The sequence below is a fragment of the Esox lucius genome, chromosome 1 (genome assembly GCF_011004845.1).
Source record: "Esox lucius isolate fEsoLuc1 chromosome 1, fEsoLuc1.pri, whole genome shotgun sequence".
Taxonomy (NCBI): domain Eukaryota; kingdom Metazoa; phylum Chordata; class Actinopteri; order Esociformes; family Esocidae; genus Esox; species Esox lucius.
This window is the reverse complement of record NC_047569.1, coordinates 6,643,128-6,655,076: the sequence shown is the minus strand read 5'-3', so window position 1 is coordinate 6,655,076 and position 11,949 is coordinate 6,643,128.

The window sequence follows — 11,949 nt, the reverse complement described above, 5'->3', positions numbered from 1 at the left end:
ACTTGAAAGAAGAATAGAAAGAAAACATTCAGTGAAATAGTGCAAGAGAACCAGTTTGAGTCCACTAAAAAACTGAAGCTTGGAAGGAAATGTAACTTTTAGCAGAACAATGATTTTAGCAGCACAAGGCTTAACAAACATTGGAATGGCTAAATAACAAAATGGTGAATGACCTAAAGTGGCCCAGTCAAAGTCCTGACCTCAATCCTATTGAGAATTTGTGGCAGTATTTAGAAATAAGGGTCCACAAGCATCGTCGAACCACCTTGAAATACCTGAAGCAAATCTGTATAAGAATGAGCCAAAATGGCCAAGGAGCTGTTTTCGAAGCAGGTACGAACAAAAAGGCTTAAAGTGATTATTGCAGCAAAACGTGTCTCTACCAAATATTAATGTGTGGGGGTTGAAAACTTATGCTAGCAACATACAACCAATTTCACCTTACAAGGGATTTTGAGTGTCAGTGTTTTCAAATAAGACATCAAGCAGAATTACATTTCTAATTACCACTTGTAATTCAGTAATGAGAAAATAACTTTGCCACACACTGGATGTATAAATATACTGTACAGTACCTAAAAATCTTATGACAACTATCAACATTTTGTTATTAATGAATTAAGTTATTAATTTGGACAAGAAGTGGTTATTTGCTCATAGAAACACTTCCTAAAATTATAATAAATACAAGTAAAGTAATTACAACAAGGAACAAAGATCTATTGTGTTGTAAAAGGAAATTCATATGTTGTTATATAGCTAGAACATGTCATAAAAAATTGAAAAAAGCTGGGCAGGTTGAGAACAGGAAAAGCAATTCAGTACTTAACCCTTGGTAGCCTATGGGGCTTTCGGCCGGATTTCACTACTGGGACATTTTGGGTCCTAGATTCATTTCTGTAACAGATACAACCTATTATGATGTATCCTTGTAATAGCAACCCCTCTGGCTACAATAAAAACACATAAAAACAGACTTCTGGGTCACTATTTATAAAACTCATCTGTTTGAAAGGCAAAAAAATTGTTTTCGGAAAACATTTCTGCCATTCAGCATCAAGATTTTTTTTTTAAAGCATTATGAGATTTTGTGTCAATGGTATTTCCTCATACTTTCATGCCTTTACTATCAAATTACACTGTAATTGGGTTGAACATAATGAAATAATTATATAATAGAAGGTAAAAAATATAGGCACCCCCAAAGAATTTGGTTCTTCAACCTAGAAATGAAACACTATAAAATGAAAGATCCAAAACCTATCTAACGGTTTTTAGGTGTAATAGATCGCTAGTTACGTATGGACTTATATATTTTATAAACTTAGAAAAATTACCAACTTCTTCCCAAAAACTCAAGAACATCCCCATACTATTTTGACTAAATATTAATTTTTATTATATTAATCTTATATATAATACAAACAATGTATTATGGTTCAAAACATCATATATAGTGATGTACACGCTTGTATTATTTATTCTGATGTACAAATGAGCCTTTCTAAGATGAATAGGCAATGTCGTTGCCTGGTGAAAAGTTCTCATAGCAACCCAAACTATACAACTATACAACCCATATTATACACGTCGAAGCGGCCGCTCGGAGCTGTGGCCGTAAGGTCTCCGGTGCCTGTCGAGGCGGCAATCCCTGAACCCGGTGGTGGACACCGGAAGTAAGGGATGCCGTCAAGCTGAAGAAGGAGTCCTATCAGGCCTGGTTGGCTTGTGGGACTCCTGAGGCAGCTGACGGGTACCGACAGGCCAAGCGGGCTGCAGCCCGGATGGTTGTGGAGGCAAAAACTTGGGCCTGGGAGGAGTTCGGTGAGTCCATGGAGAAGGACTATCGGCTGGCCTCGAAGAGATTCTGGCAAACCATCCGGCGCCTCAGGAGAGGGAAACAGTGCCCTACCAACGCTGTTTACAGTAGAGGTGGGCAGCTGTTGACCTCAACTGAGGATGTCGTCGGGCGGTGGAAGGAGTACTTCGAGGATCTCCTCAATCCCGCTGTCACGTCTTCCATTGAGGAAGCAGAGGATGAGGTCTCAGTGGTGGACTCGTCCATCACCCGGGCTGAAGTTACAGAGGTGGTCAAGAAACTCCTCGGTGGCAAGGCACCGGGGGTGGATGAGATCCGCCCTGAGTACCTCAAGTCTCTGGATTTTGTGGGGCTGTCTTGGTTGACACGCCTGTGCAACATCGCGTGGCGGTCGGGGACAGTGCCTCTGGGATGGCAGACCGGGGTGGTGGTCCCTCTTTTTAAGAAGGGGGACCGGAGGGTGTGTTCCAACTATAGGGGGATCACACTTCTCAGCCTCCCCGGGAAAGTCTATGCCAGGGTTCTGGAGAGGAGAATACAGCCGATAGTAGAACCTCGGATTCAGGAGGAACAGTGTGATTTTCGTCCAGGCTGTGGAACACTGGACCAGCTCTATACCCTCTACGGGGTGTTGGAGGGTTAATGGGAGTTTGCCCAACCAATCCACATGTGTTTTGTGGATTTGGAGAAGGCATTCGACTGTGTCCCTCGCGGCATCTTGTGGAGGGTGCTTCGGGAATATGGGGTCCTTGGTCCTTTCCTAAGGGCTGTCAGGTCCCTGTACAACCTAAGCAGGAGCTTGGTCCGCATTGCCGGCAGTAAGTCAGACTTGTTCCCAGTGCATGTTGGACTCCAGCAGGGCTGCCCTTTGTCGCCGGTTCTGTTCGTAATTTTTATGGACAGAATTTCTAGGCGCAGCCAGGGGCCGGAGGGTGTCAGGTTTGGGGACCACACAATTTCGTCTCTGCTCTTTGCAGATGATGTTTTCGTGTTGGCCCCTTCTAACCAGGACCTTCAGCATGCACTGGGACGGTTTGCAGCCGAGTGTGAAGCGGCTGGAATGAAAATCAGTGCCTGCCTCAAGTGGAGGAGAGTGCCTGCCTCAAGTGGAGGAGTTTAAGTATCTAGGGGTCTTGTTCACGAGTGAGGGAAGGATGGAACGGGAGATTGACAGATGGATCGGTGCAGCTTCTGCAGTAATGCAGTCAATGTATCGGTCTGTCGTGGTGAAGAAAGAGCTGAGCCGCAAGGCGAAGCTCTCGATTTACCAGTCAATCTACGTTCCTACTCTCACCTATGGTCATGAGCTTTGGGTCATGACCGATAGGACAAGATCCCGGATACAGGCGGCCGAAATGAGCTTTCTCCACAGAGTGGCTGGCGATCCCTTAGAGATAGGGTGAGAAGCTCGGTCACCCGGGAGGAGCTCAGAGTAGAGCCGCTGCTCCTCCACATAGTGAGGGGTCAGCTGAGGCGGGTTGGGCATCTGTTTCTGATGCCTCCGGAACGCCTTCCTGGGAAGGTGTTCCGGTCCCGTCCCACCGGGAGGAGACCCCGGGGAAGACCTAGGACACACTGGAGGGACTATGTCTCCCGGCTGGCCTGGGAACGCCTCGGTGTCCCCCCGGAAGAGCTAGAGGAAGTGTCTGGGGAGAGGGAAGTCTGGGCATCCCTGCTTAGACTGCTGCCCCCACGACCCGGCCCCGGATAAGCGGAAGATGATGGATGGATGATAATATGGTGATTGGTAGAACCCCTCATAGAGGTTTGTAGGTCAAACCCTTTATGCAGGGTTTTAAGCAGAACTATAAACTGGGTGATCTTTGAAGAAACCTTCCTAGACTATTATACATAGAACCAGGACTAAAAAGAGATCTCCTATGGATACATGCTAAAGAATCCTATGTGGTTCTATTTAGCCTGTTTATTTCTGTTGATGTATTAGGGCCAAGTAGACAGTTTGTGATATCATACTGGTGACATTCTGTGGACACAGTGGGATCCTGTAGGAGCTGCCAACCCTGCTGATAGCTTTGTATTATGACTTCCAAGCCTGACAAGCCTCCTTGGCTGGTTTTTGCAGAACATTTGGTGCTGTCTTATAAGGTCATGAAGGGCCTGTGTCCAAAAGGGAAAAAATGTCAAGGTGTTTTTGAAGTATTCCGTAATCCATATTCATGATATGACAGCTGATGCAAGTCAAGTTCTGTGTTAACCCCAAAATGTAGATGATCTTGATAACAATAATGTATTCAACCTATATGATGAACACATCCTCCAGAGGCAGGCAGATAGTACTGGTGCCTTGTCATGCCTGCCATCTGATCATGAATTCTCCAAAGCTGTAGACCTGGTCTCCACTCTCTCAGAATAATGTTGACTAAATGTATTTAGTCAGCCACCGATTGTGCAAGTTCTCCCACTTAAAAAGATGAGAGAGGCCTGTAATTTTTATCATACAGGTGCTGGTCATAAAATTAGAATATCATCAAAAATTTAATTTATTTCAGTAATTCCATTCAAAAAAACTTGTACAATGTATACATCCATTCCACACAGACTGACATATTTCAAATGTTTATTTCTTTTAAGTTTGATGATTATAACTGACAACTAATGAAAAACCCAAATTCAGTATCTCAGAAAATTTGAATATTGTGAAAAGTTCAATATTGAAGACATCTGGTGCCACACTCTAATCAGCTAATTAACCCAAAACACCTGCAAAGGCCTTTAAATGGTCTCTCAGTCTAGTTCTGTAGGCAACACAATCATGCTGACTTGACAGCTGTCCAAAAGATGACCATTGACACCTTGCACAAGGAGGGCAAGACACAAAAGGTCATAGCTAAAGAGGCTGGCTGTTCACAGAGCTCAGTGTCCAAGCACATTATTAGAGAGGTGAAGGGAAGGAAAAGATGTGGTAGAAAAAAGTGTACAAGCAATAGGGATAACCGCACCCTGGAGAGGATTGTGAAACAAAACCCATTCAAAAATGTGGGGGAGATTCACAAAGAGTGGACTGCAGCAGGAGTCAGTGCTTCAAGAACCACCACGCACAGACCTATGCAAGACATGGGTTTCAGCTGTTGAATTCCTTGTGTCAAGCCACTCTTGAACAAGACACAGCGTCAGAAGCGTCTTGCCTGGGCTAAAGACAAAAAGGACTGGACTGCTGCTGAGTTATGTTCTCTGATGAAAGTACATTTTGCATTTCCTTTGGAAATCAAGGTCCCAGAGTCTGGAGGAAGAGAGGAGAGGCACAGAATCCCCGTTGCTTGAAGTCCAGTGTAAAACTTCCACAGTCAGTGATGGTTTGGGGTGCCATGTCATCTGCTGGTGTTGGTCCACTGTGTTTTCTGAGGTCCAAGGTCAACGCAGCCATCTACCAGGAAGTTTTAGAGCACTTCATGCTTCCTGCTGCTGACCAAATTAATGGAGATGCAGATTTCATTTTCCAACAGGACTTGGCACCTGCACACAGTGCCAAAGCTACCAGTACCTGGTTTAAGGACCATGGTGTCCCTGTTTTTAATTGGCCAGCAAACTCACCTGACCTTAACCCTATAGAAAATCTATGGGGTATTGTGAAGAGGAAGATGCGATACGCCAGACCCATCAATGCAGAAGAGCTGAAGGCCACTATCAGAGCAACCTGGGCTCTCATAACACCTGAGCAGTGCCACAGACTGATCGACTCCATGCCACGCCGCATTGCTGCAGTAATTCAGGCAAAAGGAGCCCCAACTAAGTATTGAGTGCTGTACATGCTCATACTTTTCAGTTGGCCAAAATTTCTAAAAATACTTTCTTTGTATTGGTCTTAAGTAATATTCAAATTTTCTGAGACACTGAATTTGGGATTTTCATTAGTTGTCAGTTATAATCATCACAATTAAAATAAATAAACATTTGAAATATATCAGTCTGTGTGTAATGAATGAATATAATATGCAAGTTTCACTTTTTGAATGGAATTACTGAAATAAATAAACTTTCTGATGATATTATTTTATTTGTTATGCTAATTTTATGACCTGCACCTGTAGGTACACTTCAACTATAAGAGACAAAAAGAGGAAAAAAATCCAGAAAATCACATTGTAGGATTTTTTATGAATTTATTGGTAAATTATGGTGGAAAATAAGTATTTAGTCAATAACAAAAGTTCATCGCAATACTTTGTTATATACCCTTTGTTGGCAATGACAGAGGTCAAACGTTTTCTGTAAGTCTTCACAAGGTTTTCACTCACTGTTGCTGGTATTTTGGCCCATTCCTCCATGCAGATCTTTCTATGGTGTTGAGATCTGGTGACTGGCTCCAGGAACTTAAAATGCTTCTTACGAAGCCAGTCCTTCATTGCCCAGGCGGTGTTTTTGGGATTATTGTCATGCTGAAAGACCCAGCCACGTTTCATCTTCAATGCCCTTGCTGATGGAAGGAGGTTTTCACTCAAAATCTCACGATACATGGCCCCATTCATTATTTCCTTTACACGGATAAGTTGTCCTGGTCTCTTTGCAGAAAAACAGCCCCAAAGCATGATGTTTCCACTCCCATGCTTCACAGTAGGTATTGTGTTCATTGGATGCAACTCAGCATTCTTTCTCCTCCAAATACGACGAGTTGAGTTTTTACCAAAAAGTTCTATTTTGGTTTCATCTGACCATATGACATTCTCCCAATCCTCTTCTGGACCATCCAAATGCTGTCTAGCAAACCTCAGATGGGCCTGGACATGTACTGGCTTAAGCAGGGGGACACATCTGGCACTGCAGGATTTGAGTCCCTGGTGGCGTAGTGTGTTACTTATGGTAGCCTTGGTTATTTTGGTCCCAGCTCTCTGCAAGTCATTCACTAGGTCCCCCCGTGAGGTTCTGGGATTTTTGTTCATCATTTTGACCCCACGGGGTGAGATCTTGCGTGGAGCCCCGGATCGAGGGAGATTATCAGTGGTCTTGTATGTCATCCATTTTCTTATAATTACTCCCACAGTTGATTTCTTCACACCAAGCTGCTTACCTATTGCAGATTCAGTCTTCCTAGCCTGGTGCAGGTCTACAATTTTGTTTCTGGTGTCCTTTGACAAAGTATTGAGATTAACTTTTGTTATTGACCAAATACTTATTTTCCACCATCATTTACCAATAAATTCATTTAAAAGCCTACAATGGGATTTTCTGGATTTGTTTCTCTAATTCTGTCTCTCATAGTTGAAGTGTACCTATAATGAAAATTACAGGCCTCTCTCATCTTTTTAAGACAGCTTTCAGACAGTCATGGTACAACATACGATATGAAAATGTGTCATCACCAAAATTCAATCACAACCTGTGAAAGCCAAAAAGGACTTGAGTCAACATGAAAGCCCCATTCTCAATCCTAAAGTCTCATCTCAGACCTTACCAAACAAATTCCTCCTCTCTTCACCACACTCTATAGAAGATCAGGAATCACGAACGGTGTCTTAGGAAAAGCAGTCACAATGAGGTTTTCGTTAAGCTTAATGTTTATGTTACTTCTTCTGGCAATGAGTGAAATGCTTGCATTTGGAGAACATTATATTTCACAGTTGATTTAAAACCTGTAGCAGTTAACAACACTCTCAGCAGAGTCAGATCAAGAGCTCTCTGTTCAAGGTATACACTCACTATAACATTGTGTCCCACCCATGCATGGTTAGACTACATGTCTCACAAGCCATTCTGCAAAGATCGGCACAATGTCTACAATCCTTGAGGAGTTAGCCATAGCTGTACTTATCTGCTGTAGGCACATCCTGTTCAGTGAGAAGAGCAGAAAAACACACACACACACACACAATTTCCATACTCAATTACTTGATTATACTTTGATCTTCTACTTATCATACTAATAAGCAATATAATTTAATTCTAAAATGGAAGAACAAACATTTTCCATCATATTGTTCTGGTTTGGGTCATGCTGATTTGTTTATTCAGGTATTTGCAATTACTGTCGCAGACTACATTTAGTTACACATCATAAACAGTTATTGTTACTCCAAGAGTTCAAAACCTACAAAAATGTCTCTGCCTTTGTCAGTCTTTTTCCTTTTTCCTTTGTCTGATTCTGGTAATAAAGGCAGATAGGAAACAGGCTAGCATCATGGAGCTATCTCTGACAAGAAGCGTTGAATCCGGCTTTGCTGTGTTTCCCTCAGGGCTAACAAATGTTTCTGTAATGTAGTCAGGAATCCATGACTGTTGCTACACAGTGTTTTGGCTTATGATGTAGAAGCTGCACTGAGAAAGGGAAGACGCTGAACACATTTGTGGGACCACCCATGAGTTGTTCAGCGTCTTCCCTTCCTCAGTGCAAACATATATTTCGCTGTTTTCCCCTAAAAGTTTGCAGATTTTTCTGAAAGATTTTCCTGATGTTCTGGATGAGTTAAAAGCTATCTGGTTGCAAACAAATTCCTCTTGGCCAGTGGGGAGACATTCTTTGGAAATGGATCGTATGGGAGCAGCTTCACATGCCCCCCAGTGGATAAGAAGCTTGCTACCTAGCACCGAATACTAACCAGCACGCTAGTCCTAACAAGTCCTATGAAACGTTGTTTTCTGGCAGACCAGTTTCCAGAAATGTATCCCACCAAGAGCGGATACCCTAAATATTGTCACTATGTTAAAATAGTCCACAGCTGACTTTATTCCATCATATGCCTTGAGGTGTACTTCTGACATTTAGGAAAAGCATGGCTGCGATTGTGTGTAGCACAGTTGCAAGTTAGGTTTACTCTCTCACTGGTTCCAGAGCGAGAAAGGCAGATGCTATTATACGAGCCACTACTGCTAAATGCACTGTTTAGCTCTGGATTGGAAACATTGCAGGACAATATTGAGAGATTAAGATACAAACATGTTGCTGCTAAAAAAAATTATTGAAAACTTCTTGTTGCCTTTCCACAAGAATGGATTCTAAGCTGCAATATGCCCTGTAAGGCCATTTCTCATATGTCTTCTTTCCTCAATCGAAGACTACTGCCATTTACTGAGTAAGCACATCACTGTACCTTTTTCTGTCCCTCAAGGAAGTACATTTTAACAGCAGCTCAGATTAGAGACCAGCTGAATGCCACACAGAGTTCTAGCAGCAGACACATCTCTAGAACAACTGTTAAGAGGAGACTGTGCAAATCAGGCCTTCATGGTCAAGTAGCTGCTAGGAAACCAATGCTAAGGAGAGGCAACAAGCAGAAGAGATTTGTTTGGGCCAGGAAACACAAGGAATGGACATTAGAAAAGTGGAAATCTTTGCTTTGGTCTGATGAGTCCAAATTTGAGTTCCAACCGCTGTGTCTTTGTCCGACGCAGAAAAGGTGAATGGATGAATCCTACATGCCTGGTTCCCACCGTGAAGCATGGAGGAGGAGGTGTGATGGTGTGGGGGTGCTGTGCTGGTGACACTGTTGGGGATTTATTTAAGGCATACTGAACCAGCATGGCTACCACAGCATCCTGCAGCAACATGCCATCCCATCCGGTTTGCATTTAGTTGGACCATCATTTATTTTTCAACAGGACAATGACCCCAAACACACCTCTAGGCTGTGTAAGGGCTATTTGACCAAGAAGGAGAGTGATGGAGTGCTGCGCCAGATGACCTGGCCTCCACAGTCACTGGACCTGAACCCAATCGAGATGGTTTGGGGTGAGCTGGACCGCAGAGTGAAGGCAAAAGGGCCAACAAGTGCTAAGCATCTCTGGGAACTCCTTCAACACTGTTGGAAAACCATTTCAGGTGACTACCTCTTGAAGCTCATCAAGAGAATGCCAAGAGTAATCAGAGCAAAAGGTGGTTACTTTGAAGAAACTAGAATGTAAGATGTGTTTTCAGTTATTTCACACAATATTGTTAAGTACATAATTCCACATGTGTTCATTCATAGTTTTGATGCCTTCAGTGAGAATCTACGTAGTCATGAAAATAAAGGAAACGCATTGAATGAGTAGTTGTGTCCAAACTTTTGGCCTGTACTGTATATATATATAAAAACTCACCTAAAGGATTATTAGGAACACCATACTAATACTGTGTTTGACCCCCTTTCGCCTTCAGAACTGCCTTAATTCTACGTGGCATTGATTCAACAAGGTGCTCAAAGCATTCTTTAGAAATGTTGGCCCATATTGATTGGATAGCATGTTGCAGTTGATGGAGATTTGTGGGATGCACATCCAGGGCACGAAGCTCCCGTTCCACCAAATCCCTAAGATGCTCTATTGGGTTGAGATCTGGTGACTGTGGGGGCCATTTCAGTACAGTGAACTCATTGTCATGTTCATGAAACCAATTTGAAATGATTCGAGCTTTGTGACACAGTGCATTATCCTGCTGGAAGTAGCCATCAGAGGATGGGTACATGGTGGTCATAAAGGGATGGACAAGTGTGCCAAGAAAACATCCCCCACACCATTACACCACCACCACCAGCCTGCACAGTGGTAACAAGGCATGATGGATCCATGTTCTCATTCTGTTTACACCAAATTCTGACTCTACCATCTGAATGTCTCAACAGAAATCGAGACTCATCAGACCAAGCAACATTCTTCCAGTCTTCAACTGTCCAATGTTGGTGAGCTCGTGCAAATTGTAGCCTCTTTTTCCTATTTGTAGTGGAGATGAGTGGTACCTGGTGTGGTCTTCTGCTGTTGTAGCCCATCCGCCTCAAGGTTGTGCGTGTTGTGGCTTCACAAATGCTTTGCTGCATACCTCGGTTGTAACGAGTGGTTATTTCAGTCAAAGTTGCTCTTCTATCAGCTTGAATCAGTCGGCCCATTCTCCTCTGACCTCTAGCATCAACAAGGCATTTTCGCCCACAGGACTGCCGCATACTGGATGTTTTTCCCTTTTCACACCATTCTTTGTAAACCCTAGAAATGGTTGTGCATGAAAATCCCAGTAACTGAGCAGATTATGAAATACTCAGACCGGCCCGTCTGGCACCAACAACCATGCCATGCTCAAAATTGCTTAAATCACCTTTCTTTCCCATTCTGACATTCAGTTTGGAGTTCAGGAGATTTTCTTGATCAGGACCACACCCTTAAATGCATTGAAGCAACTGCCATGTGATTGGTTGATTAGATAATTGCATTAATGAGAAATTGAACATTTGTTCCTAATAATCCTTTAGGTGAGTGTATATATATATATATTTATATACTCAAATATTTCAGTTTGTTTTTCAATTGAATCGTTCACGTTATAGGTCACATTAAAGGTGGAAACGTCTGACATGATTTATCTTTGTCTCATTCTTTTACATCACAAAAACCTCACATTTTAAGGTGTGTAGACTTATTATATACACTGTACCTTCAAAATAGAATGAATTATTGGCAGAAAACCAACACATGAAATTCTGACTAAATCGCTATACATTTATCGATGGAACACTAAAAATAAAGTAAAAAACTGGAGCTCTCAGCCTACGCTACCTCATGCTGATAGTGAAACCATGAATCTTTTTATTAGCAAAACATTTGAACCACTTAATTTTAGACTCTTCCATCAGGGAAATAAGAGATCAAGGTCTATAATTATTCTAACATTGTCCTTTATCAAAATAGATATATTTGATAATCATAATCATTACCTCTTATTGCAATGGTTTAAACAAATAACAGAACAGCCACAGAATAAATCTAGTTTAAGCAAAAGTGTACACCTCACAAACATGAAAAAAGCCTTAAAAAAATTACAACACGTGTAAAATGACGACACCTGTAAATTAATGAAATATTTCATATTTCATTAATTTAGGTTTGAATCCCATTTTTACATTCTAGATACACTAGGAAGAAATTATACCCTGACCCTTCCTTATTTTCAAAGGGATAGGGTTATACTGACAACCATTTTGAAGAACCTGTTTTGAAATTCAAGGATTTTTCATTAGGCAAAGTGTTCTACATAAAACTGTATGTATTAAAAGACCTGTTTATGATATAAATGTTTATTTTTATGAGTGTTTGATAGGCAAGTATTCTTGGGAAGGCAAGGAAAGTTCTGCATCTGTAAATACGTATTTTAATTGAGTTCATTATCTGTGCTTTAAAGTAATGTCTGATCATTAGTATTCAACTAAGTGGTT